The 22,398-nt window shown below is 45.5% G+C and overlaps 1 pseudogene across 1 annotated transcript in view; it reads left to right on the top strand.

Annotated features, from left to right (window-relative positions):
• Window positions 1-22,398, top strand: part of LOC146839138 (uncharacterized) — a 200,217-nt pseudogene that overhangs the window by 165,481 nt on the left and 12,338 nt on the right. Inside the window, exon 2 of the transcript XR_014960787.1 lies at window positions 21,170-21,241. The product of XR_014960787.1 is annotated as an uncharacterized LOC146839138 (transcript). The remainder of the gene's footprint in view (window positions 1-21,169; window positions 21,242-22,398) is intronic.

Raw genomic sequence — 22,398 nt, 5'->3', positions numbered from 1 at the left:
AAAGGATGGTGGAACAAGAGAGCTCTGGTTAAGGTATCTCCCCTTCAAGCTGATGTTATTAGACAACATACCTGTTCAGAGTCAGATTCTGAACATTGTGACTGGTTTGATTTGACCTATGAGAAACCTACTTCTGTTGGTATTTCAGTATCATCTGGTACACAAATTGCTCAACCTGTTGTTGCTGACAGTGATTCATTGTCTATACCTTCTTCAAGTTGTGTTTTGGAACCATCTGGGAGTCAACTGATTCAATCTGCTATCTCTGAACATTTGCCGTTGTCTCCTGAAATTCAGCCCAGTGCCATGGGGGCTGGTGAATTTTCGGTGGCAACGGCAAAAAGATCATCACGTTTCAGAAGAATTTCGTGTAGATTGACAGACTATGTTTTGGAATAATGTTATACATATTTATTCATTTATTTATTTTTATTGTTCCTCAAAGAGGGGAAGGTGTTATAGAGATGTTTTACTATGTTCATGCTATGTCTTTTAGAGTCGCGTGGGTTCACGCGACTCATGTTTTCTCTTTGCCTGCATTCTGGATCGTTGTCATCCACTTGTGAAGATTCCTTACTAACGTCATTCCGGACGTTGGTTTCTTCACGGTTGGATGGCTCCGGTCGTGGGTGCTTTGAACAAGAATAAACAACGCTTCCAACTTCACTTACCTCGTGTGTTATTTAACAGTATGTTTTTTGAAAAAGTCTTTTTATCAGTTAGTAGGGAGTTCCTCTTAATTGCGTAATTCACTGCGTTTTTTAATCCAGAATACGTTACTGGTATTGACCAGAACTCCTCTAGCTGTAACGCCGACAAGGATTCCTGCAGGATTGTCGTCGTCGAGCTAGCTTGTCGAGCTTGACTTTCAATCTCAACCCAACAACGGTGGGCTAGAGTGTTATCTTATGCCTCCCTCATCCTCCAGTAGTACTTCACTAAAGCACCTTGTCTGGCCATAATCTGTTTTTTTTAATCCAAATTCTAAACGGATTTGGTCTTGTGAGATGTGTAACGGGATTGAGAACAGTCTTTTGAAAAATATGGATTGTACTGTATTTAAGGTGGTGGCATCTTTGGTGTTCAAGATTTCTGAGCCATACGAGATGGAGGGTAGAAATTTTGCAGTTATCACTTGTAGCAGGTGACTGGTAGAACAACCTATGAGCTTTTTTTTCAGGACTTTGAAGGCGAACAACAGTTGTTTTGCTTTTATACTTCCTTGTTCCACGTGTTGTTTAAAGTTAAGCTTGCTATCTAGCACGAAGCCTAGATATTTGTAGGAGGTAACGCGGGCCAATGGTTGTTCGCCCAATTTCCAGGAGAAGGTATACCTGGACGGTGTTTTATTATGTTTTGAAAAACGCATTACTTTAGTCTTTTGGTGATTGATCGTAAGCTGGTTTAAGGTGGTGTAGGCTCCTAGTCCCGTGATCAGTTTCTGCAGGCCAGCTGGTGTTTGTGCTAGCAGTACTATGTCATCTGCGTACTGAAGGCATGGCGTTGGTTATTTGCCCAGTTTTGGGGGGTCAGCTGGAATTGACTGAAGGCACTTGTCAAGATCTGACGTATAAATGTTGAACAAACAAGGCGCTAATACGCAACCTTGTTTTAGCCCATTTAATGTTGGGATCTTGCCGGTGGCACTGGACCCGTCTCCTTTCTTGATTTGTGCCCAGGTGTGAGAGTACAGGTTGATAATGGCCTCCAAGAGTCTAGACGGGACCCCCCAGGCCTGCATCTTAGCCCATAGAGAGGCTCTCAAAACTTTGTCGAAGGCCGCTTTAAGGTCCACGAAGCAGGCATACATGGGCCTTGGTTTTATGAAGGCCTGATTAGCTAAAAGAGTGACTGCAGAGATGTTCGTTAGGGTGCCCATCCCCGCCCGAAATCCGGTTTGCGTGGGAGGTATTTGGTTTTTTAGACTAACCCAAGCCTCTAATTCTACTAAGAGATTAGATGCGTAAATTTTCGCCTCTACATCGATCAACGCAATCAGTCTGTAGTTGGAGGGGTCCGAACGGGAACCCGACTTATAGATTGGATTAAGGACACTTCCTCTCCAGGACTCAGGGATCAAACAATCTGCTGTAACTTTGGAAAAAAGAGGAGTCAGAACTTGGGACCAGAATGCGGGGTCATGTCGAAACAGGGCATTTGGTAGTCCGTTCGGACCTGGGGCTCCCTCCGATTTTAAGTTCTTTATCATTTTTAGCACTTGAATTTCTGTGAACAACACTGAATCCTCAAGTGGTTCGAGGTTATTGATACCATTAACTTTATCTCGGCCTCCAGCCTCCTTCACTGTTAGTGCTTCACAGTTTGAAGCCTATCGAGGTGCAGCTCCGTTGTATAGGAGTTCGATGTAGGTTCTCCATGTGGCCTCCAGTATATCCGAATGATGATGTTGATTCCGGCCATTGGTTAGTTGGTTTATTTGTTCCCAAAAAAGCCTGGAATCCCCCAATTTGCAAGCGTAATGAAGTTTGGCCCAGATATGTTCTTGGTGCTCTTTTTTTGTGAGTTTTATGTAATTTATTAGCTGTTTTCTAGTTTTTGCGATTAACAGTAGAAGTTCCTGGTGGCATTCTGGTCCCCGAGATTGTAATTGTCTGAGGTATTTATTTAGTTGTTGTTTTTGTTTCCTCAGATTATTGATAAACCAGGCGGCCCCTCTTGAATTTCCAGCTTTGCGGGCATGGGTATTTTTAAAAAATATATTGCTAATTTCATATATAAAAAACTCCCAAGTTTTTATGGTTAGTGTTTCGGGATTGGACTTTTCCAAAAGACTGGTGTAAGTGTTTGCGATGGCCTCGATGTTGTTCTTATTCCAGCGGAGGCGTTTTAAATTATAACATTGTGTTAAAGATGATAGCGCATTTACTTTCGCTGAGGTTTTGAAAGATATTACTAATGTAAAAGATTGTGGCTGATGATCACTTTCTGCCCTATCTTTTATCTGAAAATTCGCGATGTATGGAAAAAGGTCGTAATCTGTAAAGGTATAATCTATAGTAGAGCGTGTTTTTTGTGTAACCCTGGTGTATGCTGCGGGCCGGTCGGCCGGGCCTTGGCCATTGAGTATGCGCATTGAAAGGTCTTTCAAGCGAGATGCGCATTTCTTGCAGGAAGTATCCTGTCGGTTGGGGGCTTGTATGGGGCCCTTTTTTCCCTTACTCCTATCGTATTGTAAATTCATATTAAAGTCGCCCGACAGAATGATTTTAGCATCTAAATAGGCAAGTTTTAATGTTTTTAATGAAGTAATTAATTGTTCAATTCTTAGCTTCTTTAGATTAGATGCAGGGTGAATATAGATGTTGAGGATGAGCAGGGTGTAGGTCTCCGGGACGTCTATTTTGACGCACAACATCCAGGAGCAATCTAAATCTACAATGGAAGCCTGCCATGGAATTTCTGTAGAAATAAAAGTAGAGAGACCTCCTTTTGCTCTTCCGTATTTGGTGGCTCTCTTAGCTGGGTTCAGAAATTCCTTAAAACCTATTATTGGGGATGGAGTTGTCCGCCAAGATTCTTGAAAAAGGAGAATGTTATATTGTGTGATAAAATCCATGAAATCTGGGTCTTCTAATTTTGAGTGAAGGCCGTGCACGTTCCAGGAGCAGATGTTACATCCGTGGTGTGAATGGGAGGCTAGTGTTGAAGATGTTCATGCCATTCCCAAGGATGTGCCTTCTCTATTTAATACCCAAGGGGTCGAAAGCTTCCCGGCTTCGGGGTAATCAAGAGTGATAGTAGTTTTCCTGGCCTGGTGCTCTTTATCCCTCGTTTGACTTTGATGATCTGGGCCTTTTGCCCCTTTTAGGAGACTCGTGGTATTAGGGAGTGGTTGTAATGGGCTGGGATAACGCGGGGGAGTTATCTTTTTTAACTCAATTCCCCATTTGGCAAACGTGTCCTTCTGCTGCCAAATGAGGTCGATGTGCATTTTATTGGAAAATGTGGCTATTGTAACTTCGTGACCGGTGAAACTCAGGTTTTGATTAAATTCAATACTTTCGATGTCGTTGGTGTTTATGTGATTTAGGGATGGGAGAGCTTGGAATAATTTTAGCAAGACATTTCTATTTAATATGTTGTGCGTTCCCCTTGAGGCGTATTGTGGATTGAAGACGACTTTGTTATTAACTGGGGGATCGTACTCCAATTCATTATGCAAAATCTTTTCCGTGTATTTCGCCACCATTGGCTCTCGTGGGGTCTGGGATGGATCCCGAGGTTCTGATCTGTTTTTTTGTTGGTGGTTTGCGCCTCCCCCATTTGTTTCCGCAGGTCGCCTTACGTCGGTACCGGTTTCTTCAACCGAGGTGGGCGCGCCCTGGTTTATTTTCCTTGCTGCCGACTTGAGGCATCTCACTGATACTTGTGTTGCCTGAGTTTTAGAATTTTATTTTCCCTTCCCAGCTCCAGATTTGAATAAACTATATAATTTCCTTGGCGGAGGCGACTCCCTTAAGTTTTGGTTCGAGGTATTGAACGTGACAGGCAAATTTGGGGAAAAAGTTGATTACTCCTTGGGGGTTGCCGCTTCCGTACTGCTATGGGTTACGATATCTTCTTGCGGTGTTTGAATTGATGTTGCCAGGGACTGATCTGATACCTGGCTTGTTTATTTGCGCTTTCTGGATTTTCTCAGTCATTTACGTTTCCGCTTTGATAGAATCGTAGGGGCTTTTAGCTGTCTTTCCAATGATTTATTGTGTTGATCTTGAGATGGAGAATCCTAGGCGCTTAAGTTGTCGGGAACACTTGGTAGCTTAAGTATGGGTACTCGGTAAGTTTAATCAGTGTGGGTGTTGATTCTGTTACGCTACTTTTTTGTCCTACAGAAGGATTGGGACAATCTAGGTTAATTCCCTTGGTGGCTACGTTTTCTTGCTCTAATATTTTTGTTTTATCTTTCTATATTATATTGCCACTGATGCTGCCTCACCTTTAATATTTGCTAATAATATAGCTGATACCCGGGCATAATTACCCAGTAATTTCATCCCCAAATTCAGAGCAGGTTCTGCTCCGCACTCGTTCTGTATCTGTCTCTCTACATCTGGTATTACAGCTGAGGAGGGATTACCATAAGTTCTGGAATATATGGCAGCGAAAACTGTACCCCAAGAGGTACAAACCTCTATCAGGGGAGCTACTCCCATTGGCAAGCAGGTTGTTAACATTCTGTGTTTTTCATGCGGGGTAGTGTGTGGAAACACTGCCTCCAGCCGTGTTATTTTCTGAGCTATCCAGAAAGGCATTTGCTCACGTTTTGTGGGAATTTGTCCATTACTGCATGTCATGTTTGTGGTGTGATCTTGGTTTTAGAAGTCTGGACTGGTCCTGTTGTTGTTATAGCCGGTGTTGGCTGTAGTGTGAGTGTTCTCATTACAAATTGTCATGTTTCTGTATAGTCTTATTAGTTCTTTGTGGAGTATAAGTAAATCTCCTGCTGGCATTGTCTCAATGTCAGGGTGTGGTGTATAGGCCGCTAATACTGTCCATGTTGCTCTGTCTCTTCCGAGCGGACCCAGTCTCACTCTGTTCCTAGTATGGGGGAGGGCGCCTTTAAACCAGTATAGGTGTTCCTGGTAAATTAGTGGAATTTCAATATATTCGTAAGGATTATAGTCATTTGGCACTTCATCTTCTGTGTAGAAATGAAATGTTTTTGTTATTGCATTTGCTGCTGGGACTGTAACCCATGAATAGAATACCTCTGTTCTATAGGATTTGTGTACCTCAATCACAAATGTTACCGTTCCACCCATGGATGTGAAACCATACGCACCCAATTTTATGGTGACGGCATTTCTGACGTTTGGTGTCATTTGAATTGCATCTGCATAATTTTCATCATCTGTGGCATTGAACTGCAGTTGTTGTTCCACTGCCTCTCCTTTTAATGCTTTTATTAAGAAGGGCCTTGTTAGGCTTTGAGATAAGGTGTTTATACACAATTCTAGGAGCAATGTGTCCTTCAAGCTTGATTAACCAGCAGCCAATAAATAGTATTTAGACTACTCAGCTGTGCCGGAATTTTTGTGCCCTCCCACTCCAGACGTCTCTGGAATATGTGAGAAGGGTCTCTGAGATTAGCACGACTGAACTACTCAGATTCTATTAATAAATAAGTACCCAACCAACGTTTGCGGCGCCATGTTGTGTAGTTCCTATATCCCTTTATAGGTTCTGCACGTTTAGACAACATAGACTATAGGATTGGTGTCAGACTGATTCTGGACACCTCTATCGGGTATTTTGGCCTGTATAGCAGCTAGCTCACAGTGCCACAAGAAACTCCTCTTACCAAGGAGGGGATAGTTCCTGGCAACTAGCGAACATGACCACCCCGATCCCTCAGGACCGTGGAAATAATGTACCACTTTTCACTCAGTCACTCGTGCTCACTTTCGTTCAGATAGATACACAGAGTAAATGGTTGGGACGTTGTCAATAAGTATTTATTGAAAAGTCGTTATTCTAGTGTAAAATAGATGTGCTGAGACAATCAATAGACAGTGCAGGATATAGACAACTAGAAGCACTAGAAACGTAAAAGGATGATAGATTTCTATCATTCTGCTAAAATCATGAATGCATACAAGCATACAAAATACATGATAGTAATAAATGTGTACTCCTACGATGTAATCCTAACTAGATGTATCTAAGTGTACCTAGCATGTGTGTAGGTGTTAAGCCAAGAATCCTCCTAGGATAAGTCAAACCCCATTACCTGAATTGAGAGACTGTGGGACCCCCGTTCTGGTCTTGAGCTGGACCGCGAAGGATGTTCAGACCACTGCGAGCTGGATTGTCTGCATGCAGGAACCTCCGCGTCTCGCGTCAGTGTGTCGGCATGGAAGTCCTGATCTCCTCTCTCTGATGTGCTGTAGAACTACAGAAAGTAGCTAATGTTTCTTTGTCCCTTGTCCCTTGTATTAGCCATTGTTGGATTTAAGGATGACGTAGGGGATGAACCTTGCACGTAGATATTATGCAGGTGGTGTAGCTTCTGCCTGGTTTCCAAGAACCCTCATGAATATTCATTCATACTGTGTGAGTCCATTGATGAAGTTATAGGAGGCTATTGTTCAGGGAAACACCCTCCTTTTGCACCCAGGACTAGAACTAGGTAAAGGTTCAATCCTAAAAGCTTTTTTATTGTGTAGTGTAGGGGAAATAATGTAGGTGAAGGTATATGATGTTACCCGGGCCTATATTAGGGTACCTATATAGAACATAACAGTGAGGCCTGTCCAAGGGGTACAGAGGAGCTGAGATCTGTCACAAGGGCAGAGAAGAGGTGAGATCTGTCCAGGGGGGTGCCAAAGAGGTGAGGCCTGTCCAGGGAGTGCAGAGGAGGTGAGGCCTGTCCAGGGTGTGCCGTGTAGGTGAGACCTGTCCAGTGGGGTGCAGAGGAGGTGAGGCTTGTCCAGGAGGGTGCAAAGTAGGTGAGTCCTGTCCTGTTCAGGGGAGTGCAGAGGAGGTGAGGCCTGTCCAGAAAATGCAGAGAAGGCATGCGGTCTGTCCAGTGGGTGCAGAGGAAGTGAGGCCATTCCATAGGGTGCAGGGGAGGTGAGGCCCATGCAGGGTGTGCAGAGGAGGTGAGGCCTGTCCGAGATACAGTGGAGGTGAGGCCTGTCCAGGGAGGTGCAGAGGAGGTGAGGCCTGTCCAGGGGTGGTTTAGAGAAGGTGAGACCTTTTCACGGGGTGCAGAGAATGTGAGGCCTGTCCAGGGACTGCAGAGGTGAGGCCTGTTCAGGGGGTGCTGAGGTGAGGCCTGTCCTGTGGTGCAGAGTAGGTGAGCCCTGACCACGGGGTGCAGAGGAGGTGGGACCTGTCTAAGGGGTGCATAGGTGAGGCCTGTCCAGGGGGTGCAGAGGTGAGTCCTGTCCAGGGTGTTGAGAGGAGGTGAGGCCTGTCCAGGGAGTGGAGAGGAGGTAAGGTCTATCCAGGGGGTTGCAGATGAAGTGAGGCCTTTCCTGTGCTTTGTGGGTGCAGATAATGTGCAGCCTGTCCAGAGGGGATGCAGACATGAGACCTGTCCTGTCCTGGGGGTGCAGAGGAACGGAGACCTGTCCAGGGGGGGAGGTGGGGGTCTGGTCTGGGGAGTTGAGACCTGCCCTGTCCAGGGTTTGCAGAGGAAGTGAGGCCTGTCCAGGAGGGTGCAGAGGAGGTGAGGCCTTACCTGTCCAGGGGGTGCAAAGCAGATGAGGCCTGTCCAGGAGTGGAGGCTTGTCTTGAACTGGGGGTTCGGAGGAGTTGGAGCCTGTCCAGAAGGTGTGAAGAGGTGGCGAGGCCTGTCCGGGTGCTGCAGAGGACGTAGGGCCTATCCAACGAGGTGCAGAGGAGGTGAGGACTGTTCAGGAGATGAAGAGGAGGGGAGGCCTGTCCCGTGCTTGGGGGGGTTCAGAGGAGGTGGGGTGATTCTAGGAGGAGTGCAGAGGACATGAGGTCTGTCCAGTAGGGTTGCGGAGGTGGTGAGGCCTGTCTGGAGGGTGCAGAGGAGGTGAGGCCTGTCAACGGGGAGGGGAGTGCAGAAAGGAGGAGGTCTCTCCAGAGCAGGCAGGGGAGGTGAGGCCTGTTGTTGGAAAGTGGATTATTAATAGTGGTTAATATATATCTACCACTGACAATAATACCACGGACACGATATAGGGCTCAGAATAGGTCTCAGAAGAGTATTCCGATGCTCAACCCGTGGTAGCTTGGCTGTGAGCAGGCAGGCTTAACATCTGGGACAGGTATGTAAAGAATTTAAAAACACCAATTCAGTAATTAATTAAGACACAACCCACAATAAAAATTCAACACCAATTTATAAAAATAGAAAATATGTTTATGTTTTAAATAACATCAAAACAAAAAAATGTTTAATGTAGGGAACCAGAGATATAAATTTTTAAAGATTAAACACTTTTTAGTGCTTAGAAACCAATAGTCACTTCTGGACATTTGGTTGCCTCTGACCGGGACAAGGTCAAAGTTTGAGGCCGACCGAGATGGATCCCTGGTTGGATACACTAAGCGGGAGGCCCCGGTCAAGATTTTACCTTCACACTTAGAAACTTTTCTGGAGGATTTCTCACCAGACGTCGTGCAACCTCCTCCAGCAGTCCGGATTCAGTGAGGGTTCGCCGGATTGCCTTTCTGTGAGAGTCTGGTCTCCCTATGGAGCTATCTCACAAAAGTTCACCAAACGTCTGGAACTTCATCCTGAAGTTCCTCTTGTTGGTCCAAAGTGTCCAAAACACAATCCAAGGGTCTGGAATCTCCAAAATTGTCCTTGAAAGGTTGGGACCACAATTCCCACAATGCACCTGGACAGCACCATTAAAAGTCCACTGGATACACTCCAGGCAGGGGACTGTTGGTGGTGTTGATGCAGGTGAGCTCTGTTAACCTGTAGCTTGTAGGGAGCACACTCTTTATTCCTCTTGAAACAAGCTACATCCAAAGGGCTGTAGTTCAGGTAATGCAGCAGGCGCAGTCATTTAGAATGCAGGGCCTGATGGTGCAAATCAAGTGTCCAGCTTGGCTGTCCTTCTTCTTTTCTCAGTTTCAAGCAGCAGAGCTGAGTGGCACCAGATACTTATTCAGTGTTCTCTGGGGTCGTACAGGAGGGCACTCCTGTCCAATGAGGTGCAGGGCAACGCCCTAGTGTATGACCATTTCCTCCAAAGTGTGGCGCAATGGTCTCCCAGAAAGCATTATTTCTCCAAAATTCAATATGGCTGAAGTCTCTGAAGAGAGACATGAGCTGACTAAACCACCCTCCAGGATGGCTCATCTCCATATTCTCCCTCCCCCTGGCATCTGCACATTCCTTCCTTAAGTCTGCCACCTGGCTGGGTTCAGAGGGTAGGGGTGTAAATGAAAGTGGCTTCTTCTGCCTGTCCTCTCCTTCTTTTGAAGATCATAGTTTACAACCCCTCCCCCTTGTTCGTGCATTCCTATGCAGCAGAACCCTCTCCTCCCAGAATGGCTCCTTCACCCCAGGGGCTACTTATCACTTCCATCAAAGCAGCCTGGCTAACCCACTTAACTCTGGCCAATCAGGTGAGAGCACTAGCGGGCTGAATGTTGGCTTACAGACAAGAACGACGTGTAACTTCTTGCCTGTACATTTTAGGATAAATCCAACAATAGGATATTCTTGGATTTATCATTACCATTCTATTGAGTCCTTGAATGATATTTTATCTCTGTTTCCGTGCGGGAGATTATAATTAATCACTGAATGCCACGTTAACCTGTGTGGCTGGAGATCTGCAATACGACAAATGAACTGGGCAATTTCTCCAACACCAGGGCTTATAAAACATCTTTTATAAGGACCCTGCCTATATCTACATGACCCCCCACACCTGGAACACCCAGGGTAGACTGTAGGGGTACTGAATATGTACAAATATTGCAGCTCTTCACTCCACAGTGCTCCTAGCAGAAAAGTCGATTTTGAGAAGCACTTTACTACAATGTGGAAATGAAATGTGCAATCTCACTAACCCCAAGGCATATAAAACCTATTTAATAAGGGTCCTCCTTATAAGTACCTGACCGCCCCCACCCCACCCCCACCTCTAGGACACCTAGGGGAGGCCCTGGGGGTACCTAATATGGCAAAATATTGTAGTTTATTTGTTTTTCACTGCCCAAAATACCAAAGTCGAGATTGGGCACAATTTACATGTTAAAAACTGACCTGCAACACAGGGCGGCTTTCAAACTGACCTCTGGCTCCAGCAGTGCACGCATGATGCTGGCCTCTAAAGTGCCGTGTCCTATTATGTACTAGGGACTTAAAGGTAGTTTTAATCCCCAGCCCTATTATGTACTAGGGCCTTATAGGGGAGGCCATGCCAATCATAGGGGCACCCTAACCCATAGTGTGCCCTAGTGTAAGTAGGTGTTTTCATTGTATTCCTATTGTGTTTTCATCATAGCACTGGCCCTGGGCCCGGTTAGGCAAAGCCCAGGGACAGTCAGTTACCACCAGTACCAGTCAGCAAAACGAATGGGGGTGCCGAGGACACAGGATGACTTTGCGGCATAGCCCCCCTCCCCCAAAGGAAAAGTGATGTGTTACTAACTTACACCCTGGTAGTCCTCATCAGCTGAGTGGAAAAACCTGGAAAGTCTTTCAGCATTGGCATGGGCAACCCTAGGTCTGTGTCCCGCAGAGAAGTCCATTCCCTTTAGGGAAATAGACCACTTTAACAACGTGGGATTCTCCCCTCACATCTACACGAGCCATCTGAGAGGCCTGTGGTCAGTTTGAACACGAAGGTCAGTCCCAAACAAATATGGCCTCAGCTTTTTCAGGGACCAAACCACAGCAAAAGCCTCTCTCTCAATGGCACTCCTCCTCTGCTCTCTGGGAAGAAGCCTCCTGCTAAGGAAGGCAACTGGCTAATCAAAGCCCTCTTTACTTAAATGTGACAACACTGCCCCAATCCCATGTTCTGAAATATTTGTCTGAACCACCCATTCCTTTGTGTAGTCAGGGGTCAGCCGCACTGGTGCTGGACACAGCAGCTTTCAGAGTGTCACAAGCCTTATGATTCTCTGGGGTCCAATCCACTTTCTTGGGTATCTTCTTAAGTAAGTTCTGTCTGGGGAGCCACAATTGTCCCATAATTCTGAAAATACCTTCTATAGTACCTAGTCAGTCCAAGGAATGCCCTGACCTGTGTCAGGGTGAGAGGAGCCGTCCAATACAGAATAGTTTGAATTTTGGCCTGGAGAGGCTGTACATGGCCTCCACCTACCAGGTGACCCATGTACACCACATAACTCTGCCCTTTTTTGGAACTTACTTGCCTTATTAGTCAGGCCTGCCTGCTGCATGGCCTGAAGCACTTCCCTCAGTTGGCTTAAGTGATCCTCCCGGGTGGAGCTGTACACATCTATATTATCCAGATAAGCTGCACTGAACTGTTCCAACCCAGACAGGACCCTGTTCACCAACCTTTGGAAGGTGGCAGCTGCATTCTTTAAGCCAAAGGGCATTACTTTGAACTTATATGTCCCTCTGGGGTGGAGAATGCTGACCTCGTCTTCGCTCCTTCAGTGAGGACAATCTGCCATTAGCCTGAAGTCAAATCAAATGTACTCGGGTACTTAGCAGCCCCTACCCTATCACTGAGCTCATCAGCTCTAGGTATAGGGTGAGCATCTGTCTTTGTGATTGCATTAAGTCCTCTGTAGTCCACACAGAACCTTAACACTTTTGCCCCTCCACCCTGTGGATTAGGCTTGGGCACCAGCCCCACTGAGCTGGCCCATGGACTGTCAGAAGGTTCAGTTACCCTGGACTCCAGCATCTTACCTACCTCAGCTTTAATGCTGGCACTGAAATGGTCAGACAACCTGTACAGTTTATTTTTGACAGGTGGGCTGTCACCAGTGTCAATGTGGTGAACAGAGAATAGGCCAGCAAGCTGCACCAGCACCTGCTTACAGTCTCTGTGCTGCTAGCCTGTCAATTTGGGAGAGGGTACCACTCCCTCCACTGACCCATCTTGCACTTTATTGGAGAGGAGGTCAGGCACTGGCTCGATTTCCTCCTCCACTACCTCATCAGTGACTAGTAACATGGTCATATCTGCCCTGTCATGGTGGGGATTCAATCTGTTCACATGTAGGACCCTATGAGGGTTCCTGTGGTTGTCAATGTCGACCGCATTGGTAACCTCACCCTTCTTTTCTAAGATTGGGTAGGGCCCACTCCATTTGTCATCAAGGATCCTGGGAGCCACAGGCTCCAACTCCAGCGTCAACTGTCCAGGAGTCTTCTCAAGCATAGTAGCATTTTGATCATACCAGTGCTTCGCGAGCCTCTGGCTAGCCTCCAGTTTTCTGCTTGCCTTGTACATATACTAGGCCATTCTAGATCTCAGGCCTAGCACATAGTCCAGCACTTTGTCCTTGCTTCTGCAGAGGCGTCTCTAAAGGCTCTCTCAGCTGGCACAATGGACCCCTGACAGGGTGTCCAAACAACAATTCCAAGGGACTAAAACCAACCCCTTTCTGTGGAACCTCCCTGTATGCAAACAGTAGGCATGGGAGGAGAACATCCCATCTCCTCCTGAGTTTCTCAGACAACCCATTGATCATGCCCTTCATGGTCTTGTTAAACCACTCCACCAGACCATTAGTCTGGGAGTGATATGTGGTGGTGAACTTGTAGTTGACACCACAATCATCCCACATCACAGTCAGATAGCTAGACAGAAAGTTTGGGCCCCTATCTGACACAATCTATTTAGGAAAACCCTCTCTGATGAACACACCAAGCAGTGCCCTACCCACCTCAGGAGCATCTATGGTTCTAAGAGGGATTGCTTCAGGGTACCTAGTGGCATGGTCCACTATCACCAAGATGTACCTATTCCATGATGCAGTAGGTGGGTCCAGGGGACCAACAATGTCCATCTCCACCCTTTCAAAAGGAACCCCAACCACTGGCAGCGGTATTAGGGGAGCCTTTGTCTCGCCCCCTGCCTTCCCACTGGCCTGACAGGTGACATAGGAGCAGACATATGGGGCCAGTAGAATTGGTTCACCAACCAGTTCCATGTCTTTGTCTGTCCCAAATGTGCTGCCAAGGGGATATCATGACCAAAAGTCAGGATGAACTCTCTATACTTCCGGGGCACCATCAACCTCCTGGTGGCCCCCTCCTTGAGGTTTCTGGCCTCAGTATAAAGCAGTCCATCTTCCCAGGAGATTCTGTGAAACTCACTGTCATCCCCTTCTTCCGGCTTAGAGGCAATCTGCCTCAAGCTCTCAAGGGCGGGACAGTCTCTCTGCCCCTTACAGAACTCCTCTCCGGAAGGCCCACCTGCTCCTGTCAGTTCTGCCAAATCTGCCAGCTCTGGCAGGGATGGAGTCCCTCCCTCAGATGCCAGATCGTCCCTATCAGGGTCAGTTTCCTCCTGCACCTCTGGAGCTCCCTGGGCTGGCTCACAAGGCCCAACACCCTTGTCATTGGATGCTTGGCCCTTTGTTCCAGGGTCCAAGTGTCCAGCCTTTCCCTTCTGGCTAGTCTGTGATCTAGTCGCAGCACATACCCACTCAGGGTACCTCAATATTTACATATCACATGGATCACATCCTTGTCGTCACCAGCCTCTGGCTCACATGCTGGTCCTCACCAGGCCCTGGCTTACATTGTGGTCCTGGCTCACATCCTAGTCCACACCACACCCTGGCTCACATCCTGGTCCCCACCATGCCCCGGCTCACATCCTTGTCCTCACCAGGCCCCGGCTTACATTCTGGTCCCCACCAGGCCACTGGTCATGCTCTGCTCCTCACCAGTCTCATACGCTGGTCTTCAGGAGGCCCCGGCTGACATCCTGGTCCCCACCAGCCCCAGCAACATCATGATCCTCCCCAGGCCCCGGCTGACATCCTGGTTCCCAACATGCCTCTGGCTCACATCCTGGTCGTCACTAGCCTCTGGCTCACATCTTGGTCCCCACCAGGCCCTGGCTTACATGTTGGTTCTCCCCAAGCCCTGGCTCAGCATCCTAGCCCTCCCAGGTCATGCAAGAGTGAAAGAACAAGCAATGCATCCTGGTCCATACCAGGCCATGCAAGAGTGAAAGAATAAGCAATGCATCCTGGTCCTTATCAGGCCTTTCAAGGGAGCGGAAGAGATATTGGTGCAGCTGTACTGCCATCTCTTCCATGTCGCTGAAGGGAGATCGGGCTGTGCAGTCTGGTCCTTGCCTGGCTCTGCAATGGAGAGTAGAAAGCCATATGTTATGTTATGTTATGTTATATTGCATTTGTAAAGCGCGCAGTTACTCAGGAGTATCCCGGCGCTGCGCGCAACTGGGGAACCCATCCTGGCTTTCCCTGTGAGATGATCCCTACTGGGAATCTCCAAGGTGAAGACAAGCATCCCCGGCGCTGATGGGGCCGTAAGTGGAGATAAGCAAGCTATTGCCCAGAGTTGCTGAGTGGGATCCGTGGTTAGAGTAGGCACCGAGAGAATTATCGAGTCCGCTGACCTTGGCCCAAGACCCTGCAGCGGCGGGAATCAAACCGTGGTCCCGGGCCGACTTCTGCTTACGGGTTTGCCGCCTCTAACCAGTGAGCCACACCATATCATACCTTTCCTGCCTCGCCGCAGCTATTGAAGCTCCCAACACTTCACTACACGCGTACCTTGGTGAAGGAAGTGTCATTGAGGCAGTCCTTGTAAGTCTTTAATCTATGTCTTCTCATGTTGTTTTCCTGATGTCATCGCCGACTGTAGCCACACTGGGTCTATTGTAGTGTGATATTATTTCCTGTAATGTCATGAACCTCATTAGGCATAAAGGGATGTGCTGCCATTTCCAGGGAAGTTGAGGTCCTAATCTCAAACACTGATCATTACATCACAACAGACCCGCCTTCCTCCACAGACCCCATGAGGCTTCCTCGCCCAGATACAAGGTAGAGCCGGATAACAGCCACTAACGGGTACCGCCACCTACATTTACACATTAAAAGGGACCGCGTGCTTCTAAAGCTCAAGGCTCATTGATCCTGGGCACAACGCGTGTAAAAACCAGTAGTATGGGTGATTCTGTACCCAGCTCTACAGAACTGCAGGAGTCATCCAAGCAGTTCCCTCGAGTCCTCACTGTGCACTGTGCCCGATACACACAAACGGTGATGTATCCTTCATAGACTTTAATCAATGTGATGTTTTGTAATCGGGTTCACTACACTGTACTGATGCACATAATGGTGACAACAAGGAGAGGACATTACAGTCTCCAAAACTCTACAAAGTGAATACTCTTGCAACATAACTGGCGAGGGAAAGCGCCCCTTACTCTGACTAGGATTGTGGTTGCCGCTTGAACAGCATTATGCTTATTACGCTTCTCATTACGGTTATGAGAAACTTGAGGATTTATCAAAAGAGCATAATGTGAATTCAGCAATATGAAGTGTGACAATTGTACCATTGAGAACACATCTGAGAGAACTAATAAATACAATAAGAGATTGGAATGATGTGAAGAGATAAAAAACAAATTTACAACGAAGGGGAGAAAATCACAAAGGAAAAATAAAGAAAGAGGGAATGCTGACGAATGTGGTTCAGAGTCGGAAACAGTTGATGTAAAAGAATTTCCTTTGAGAAGTGCATGGAGGAGCGCATGTGCATGTGCCGTGGTCGAGAGCTGATCTTTTGAAATTCTGGACACATTTCCACAAGCTTAGAAGCAGCCAGAAAAGTGGTGCTCAGAGGGGGAAGATTGTAACTGTTTTGAAGGTGCTTTGGATGGGTTTGAATATGGTCTTTGAAATTGTTGTCCCTAGAGATTTCTGGAATGACTTAAAGTTGGTTGTAAACTGGTCAGTTGAGGAGCCACAGAGTGAAGCGCCTCAAAATAACCAGAGATTGTTGTGCAAAAGTATAAAGAGTTGATCATTCAATTTAAAGACAAAGGATTAAGCAAGTCAATTGATTAAAAATAATGAGAGCGACACAAGTTTGTGCAGATTTACACAATATAGCAAAGTCAAAGACCGGACAAAGAGGGCGCGTGTGGTTTTGTGTCTGCCTGTCTTTTAGCGTTGCATCCAGAAATGTCTTTTCTCAAGGTATCAGTTTTACTAACCATGGCAATATAAATACCTAAAATATTAATAGTGTGCAGAATAAGACACACTCTTTGCCATGCTTGCAGCAAACTTGTAAATGGGAACATGAATCAGATGGCACAGAATGGGATGTCACAGCCAATGGTCCCAGCCCAACTGGCCTCTGTGACGAGCATGTAGAATCAAAGACAGTCAAATTGGAACATTCCTTCAGTCTCGATGGCCCCACAGCCCAATACAGAATAAAATGCTAAATTCTCAACAAATTCAGGATTTCAACAAAATCCTTCAGTGATTAATACGGATTTTCCACATCTTGCATCTACACTAGCATTATGGGGCAAGATTCTAGAGTTTAGTGAATATTATAGTATTAGCTCTCAGCTGAGCCCGAGAGCCTGCCCCTTGAATGTTTTGATATTGCATACTATATTATTCACTGCACTCTAGAATATCGTCCCATAATGCTTTGCAGGGCCTTTGGTTGGGATTGTATTTTTTTGCCCATAACTGTGCTTGGGGTGGTCCTAGGGGGCTGGGACCACCACCAATCCTTCAGCATGATGTGATCTTTGTGTTCAAGGCATCTGCTTGGTTCTCTCCCTAGGTTTGTGAGGACATCAAAATCATCACCTCTCTCACTGCTTGCTATATTTTCATTTTTACTTTTGTGAGATGATTATATGCATTTTAGCATGTAATATTAGAGTTATTTATGAGGTTTCTGTTTTATAAATTGTGGTGATACGGAATGGAGTTGCAGAGCGGAATGCACAGAGTTTTTGATCAATTCTGCATAATTCCGTGTAATGGTACTCCGTCAACTACGCCCAGAACTTAGCAAACAGCTATAGGCTTGTGGCTTTAATCGATGTCGAGGTGAAATATTATGCTGGTCTACTTCTGGAAGATCTCATTACCTGGACAGATGAAAAATCTATTATACCCGTAAGTCAGACGGGCTTTTGAAAGGGCATGGGTACAACAACGAACATACTTGCCCTGTCCCTAATGATAGATGGAGCGAAAACAGCAAAACACCCCCTATTCATGTGTTTTATAGACTACTCGTAAGTGTTCGATAAAATCGACAGGAGCAAATTATGGCACAAGCTCAAGGATAAGTAAATACCATCACCTCTCCTAAACTAGTTAATTTTCTCCACACAAATACGTGGGTACAAGTGTAGCTAGGAGATGGTAAGTTCCTGTCTCGAAACAGCCCTACAACCAAGGGACTCAAACAAGGGTGCGTCCTGGCACCGACACTTTTTAACGTGTATATGTCCGATCTATCATCAGAACTGGAAACCTGTAATTCGCTGCTCCAAAAATAGGAGGGCTGCTACTTTCCAACCTCCTGTATGCAGACGACCTCGTTCTGGTTAGTCGAACCCCCATTGGCCTTCAACATCTACTAGATACAACCAGTATATTCAGCAAACAATGGTTTAACCATCAACTATGACAAAATGAAGGTAATGAGGATTCATCCGAGAAAGAAAACCTCTAACTGCCGCTGGCCCCTGGCTAACTCAACAATAGAAGTAGTTGACCAATGCAAATACTTAGGAGTAATAATAGACAATAGAGGCACACTTAACTCACAAAAAGATGTCATCAAAAGAAGAGGCAACTCTATTGCGGCAGCAATGAAATCTATCAAACATAAAATCACCGGCCCAAATCTTACTCCACTTTTACAAGTCTGGCAAGGGAAGCCCATTCCGGCAATTACTTATGGGAGCGAGTGCCTGAGGGGAAGAGATGCGGCCATATTAGACAGCACTGTTTCAAGAGCAGCCAGAATGATTTTTAATCTACCCATGTACGTCTCACCGGTCCAAATAAGGTTAGAATTCGGCCTACAAAGCCAAGATTTGGCCCGCAAAGGAGCGTATGCCAAGAACTGGTACAAGAACATTGAATTCCTACCTATGGAACGAAATACATCGAAAGAGGGACTGTCCAGGTATGACCTATTTGATAGAATCAAAAGAGCGCCTGGGTCTGGAGGAACTTTGGAATGTCTCAGGGTCTTACAATTGTTTTAAACAAATCGTAAACAAAACAGTGAACAACCTATCCCTATTAGAAGACAAGGCGGTACTAACAGAAAGAAACCACGGATGGTTTGTTGTGCAAAGCTATGTCAAGTCTTCTCTGCAATCTTACCTAGGCGTAGGTTTCAACAGGAGGAAGAAAGAAAAATATGTTCATCTTCGAATGGGTATTTTACCAGCACTGCCGCACCTTCCCCCTTGGAAACGATCGCCGGGTCAGTCAAGATGCCGTTTATGTGAGGGAGCCAATGAAAGTGTATTACACCTTTTATGCATCTGCAGAGAACTACAAGCTGAACGTTGTCAGTTACTGAAGCCAGTCTTTGTAAGGATGGGGATAAGAACCTGCAGACAAGCTGTGATGGCAAGCCTCTGAGGTGGAGACGTTCAGCTAGCGTGCCGCTTTGTGCAATTTATGGAAGCGGTAGGGGAGAAACTTGGATCATTGAACACTTCACCATTGCAATAAAAAGATATTCCAGTGACACCTCACAGCAAACAACATATACCTAGGGTACCCCTCACCCGGATGACATAAGCTCCAGCAAACAGTCAACAGCAATTTACTGCTGCCGCTGCCCACAAAGCAACTGACAATTGCACACTTACCCCTCCACTGAGAACTGAGTACTCGTTTTATCAAATTTTAAGTCTTCTTGTATTGTATTGGACTACAATTTTTATAATTGTATCATTACTTTTAGCATAATGCACGGATATTTTATGGCATATTATTTTTAATTAGTTTCAAACTATTGACTTTGCTGCTATAACTTTTCTTTTTATGAGGAATTGTAAAGTTTTAGTTAACTAGACAATAAACTACTTACATTACATTACAAATAATGTGTTCTCTCCGTCTAAAAACTTATAAAATGTACTGTTTTGCGATATTTGCTGGAATTGTTTTATTTTACCCTTTTCCAAAAGGCAGACTACATGTCAGTCCTCTTACTGATTTTGTACTCAAGAACTTTTCCTTGATTTTTAACTAAGCAGATTCTATGTCAGTTTGCTGTTTGATATTATAGAAAAACGTTTTCTTATTTCTTAGCACACGTTTGTTTTTTTGGTCTGTCTATGTAGTAATTTCTGATTCTGGCTTTTGATATACTTTAGAGGTTAACTGTATATGATCCTCCTGAAAATATTATGATGATTATTTCTCTGACTGAGTAACCATGTTTATGCCTTCAGTAATTATTTTAAACCTTTAATAAAGCCTTATAGCTTGTTGTAGCTCCAAAGGCAAGGGCCTTTACCAAGAGGGCAATCCTTTAATGGACATAATTACCTGCTAAGGCTGACTTTAAGGTCATTACAACATTTGCCCCATGAGGGCAGAATGTGTTAATTAATAAAACAAAGATGTCCCAGAGACCGAGGGGGTTGAAACACCTCTGGTTCTTCAAAACCTTTGTTTCACAGTTGTTGCTGTGAATGTTGAACCGTTACCAGCCGCATGCAGGACCACGGGGGTTAATTGTTGAACATTCACAGCAATAGCTGTGAAAGGAGGCTGAAGTCAGCCCCTGGTTCTCCCTGAGCTCAGCTAAACTGCTTTTCATCATTCAGTGGAGCCAGGGAGATGCAGGAGCTGAGTTGAAATCCCCCCTCTTCCGTCTGAGATGCCAGTTACACTGCGAGCTACGGGAGGAAGAAGGGGGGAGGCTCCTGTGTGCCCTGCTGCTGGCTCTATCTTCTGCCTTCTCCTGCCCAACCCATATATTTTGGAGAGGCAGGGGAAAGAGAGAGGCAGAGGCTGTGTATTAGGACATTGTAATGTTGAGAGCAGCGGGCCTATATCAGGTTTTAGAGGCCGCTGCTGCTCCGTTGTCTTCAGTGGAGATTTCAACATTCCAATGTTCTAAGCTTTGTCTTGCAAGGATTTATTCCAAATTCTAGTCCTTGGGTCACCGCCCTATAGAGCTCACAAGACACTGACCCGCTGCATTACACCTTTAGATAATTTATAAATAAAAAGCGCCAACACATTGATGCTTTGCTGCTTCCATTGCTCAGCATTCGAACTCTGCACCAGCTTGAGCTTGAACTGCTGTTGCTCCGAGAACATGGTTTGTATGAATCTAAGAGTCTGGTTGACTGATTTATGAACGGTGCACAGAAGTATGTACAAGGACTTTAACATGCCTTTTGTGAACCAGATTGTTTTGATTTGCAAGTTTCATGGGCTGAAAATGGGAAGATGTGCATTATGAAGACGTGGACTGGGTTGTTGGGGTCTGTTCTCTGAGACTGTGGGTGCACTGCATATTCACAGAGACCTTTTCCAGCGAGGGATCGTGGTTCTTGAACCAAAAAAAGTATTTATTCATAACCAGAGTTGCTTGACAATGGCCTCCAGAGAACAAGAGATTCTTTTGTTTTGGAAGTTCAGGACGGTTATTTGGAAGATGGGATGAAGTGTGATTGTCGTCTGATGCTCAACTATTTCTTTACTTCCTTTCAAGGTATTCTGGGATGACCAGGCAGTGCAACGTGGCTGCCACCCTTGGTGGAACAAAAAATAATATAACTGTCAGGTAAGGATTCTTATAACTCCAAGTTTCCTTTTCCCCGGTTTCTTCTTTCTCTATTCCCTTTCTTGATCTCTGTTTTTTTTGTCTCTTCAGCTTTAACATTTGACTCCCTCTCTGCACTATTCTTGTTGTTATCAAACTTCTGATAATCACCTGATGGAGCCACATTCCTCCTGGAACATGTTGGGGTGTAGTGATAGTCCAGTTCCTTTTTAGATCCAAATGGAGGAAGGACCTTCGCACTCCTGGCTATTCTGTATGCTCAAAGGTATAGGTGTGATTGGTGGTGATTGGTTATCCCCCTGAGTTTGGGGAACAAAGTTAATGAGAATGATTTGCGCAGTTCCCTGCAGGGGAGAGCGTCCCCAATCGCACTCCTTGGATTTGTTCAATAAACTTTAAACCATTGGTAAATGTTTTCAAAGCGCCAATTTTTATTTATCTTCTTTTGTTCTTGTCAATTACTTTCATCATTGACCTTGATAATGTGATATTCACTATATTTTTTGTTTCTGTGCCCAATGCATTTCGGGCCTCGCCCTTCATCAGGGGCTTAATCTGAAAGTAATTTACCCAGTCTTTGATCGAGTTATAAACCATTCTTTTAACTGAATACCAACCACACATTTATATTGAATGTAGACTGTGGTGAATATCTGCCTTTATGTTTTCAGATTAAGCCCCTGATTGATGAAGAGGCGAGGCCCGAAATGCATTGGGCACAAAAACAAAAAATATAGTGAATATCACATTATCAAGGTCAATGATGAAAGTAATTGACAAGAACAAAAGAAGATAAATAAAAATTGGCGCTTTGAAAACATTTACCAATGGTTTAAAGTTTATTGAACAAATCCAAGGAGTGCGATTGGGGACGCTCTCCCCTGCATTGAGCTGCGCAAATCATTCTCAGTTCCTTTTTAGGTCAGTTTTGCCCAGCAGTTCCTTAACTATTAGCACATTTGTCTCCTCCTCTACACCACATAATACTATCCTCCCTCGGTCTGTTCTTTCGGCATCTTTTCTCTCTGGATCTGACTTCCATCTTTTTGCGTTCTCCTATCCTTTTCTATCTTGTCTACTAAAAGCAAAAGACACAGTACATATGCGTGGACACAGGGCTTGCTTTAGGGTGGTGCGACCGGTGGAGCTGCACCTGG

This window comes from Triturus cristatus, chromosome 4_2 (assembly GCF_964204655.1).
Source record: "Triturus cristatus chromosome 4_2, aTriCri1.1, whole genome shotgun sequence".
Taxonomy (NCBI): domain Eukaryota; kingdom Metazoa; phylum Chordata; class Amphibia; order Caudata; family Salamandridae; genus Triturus; species Triturus cristatus.
This window is presented reverse-complemented; position numbering and strand designations above follow the sequence as displayed.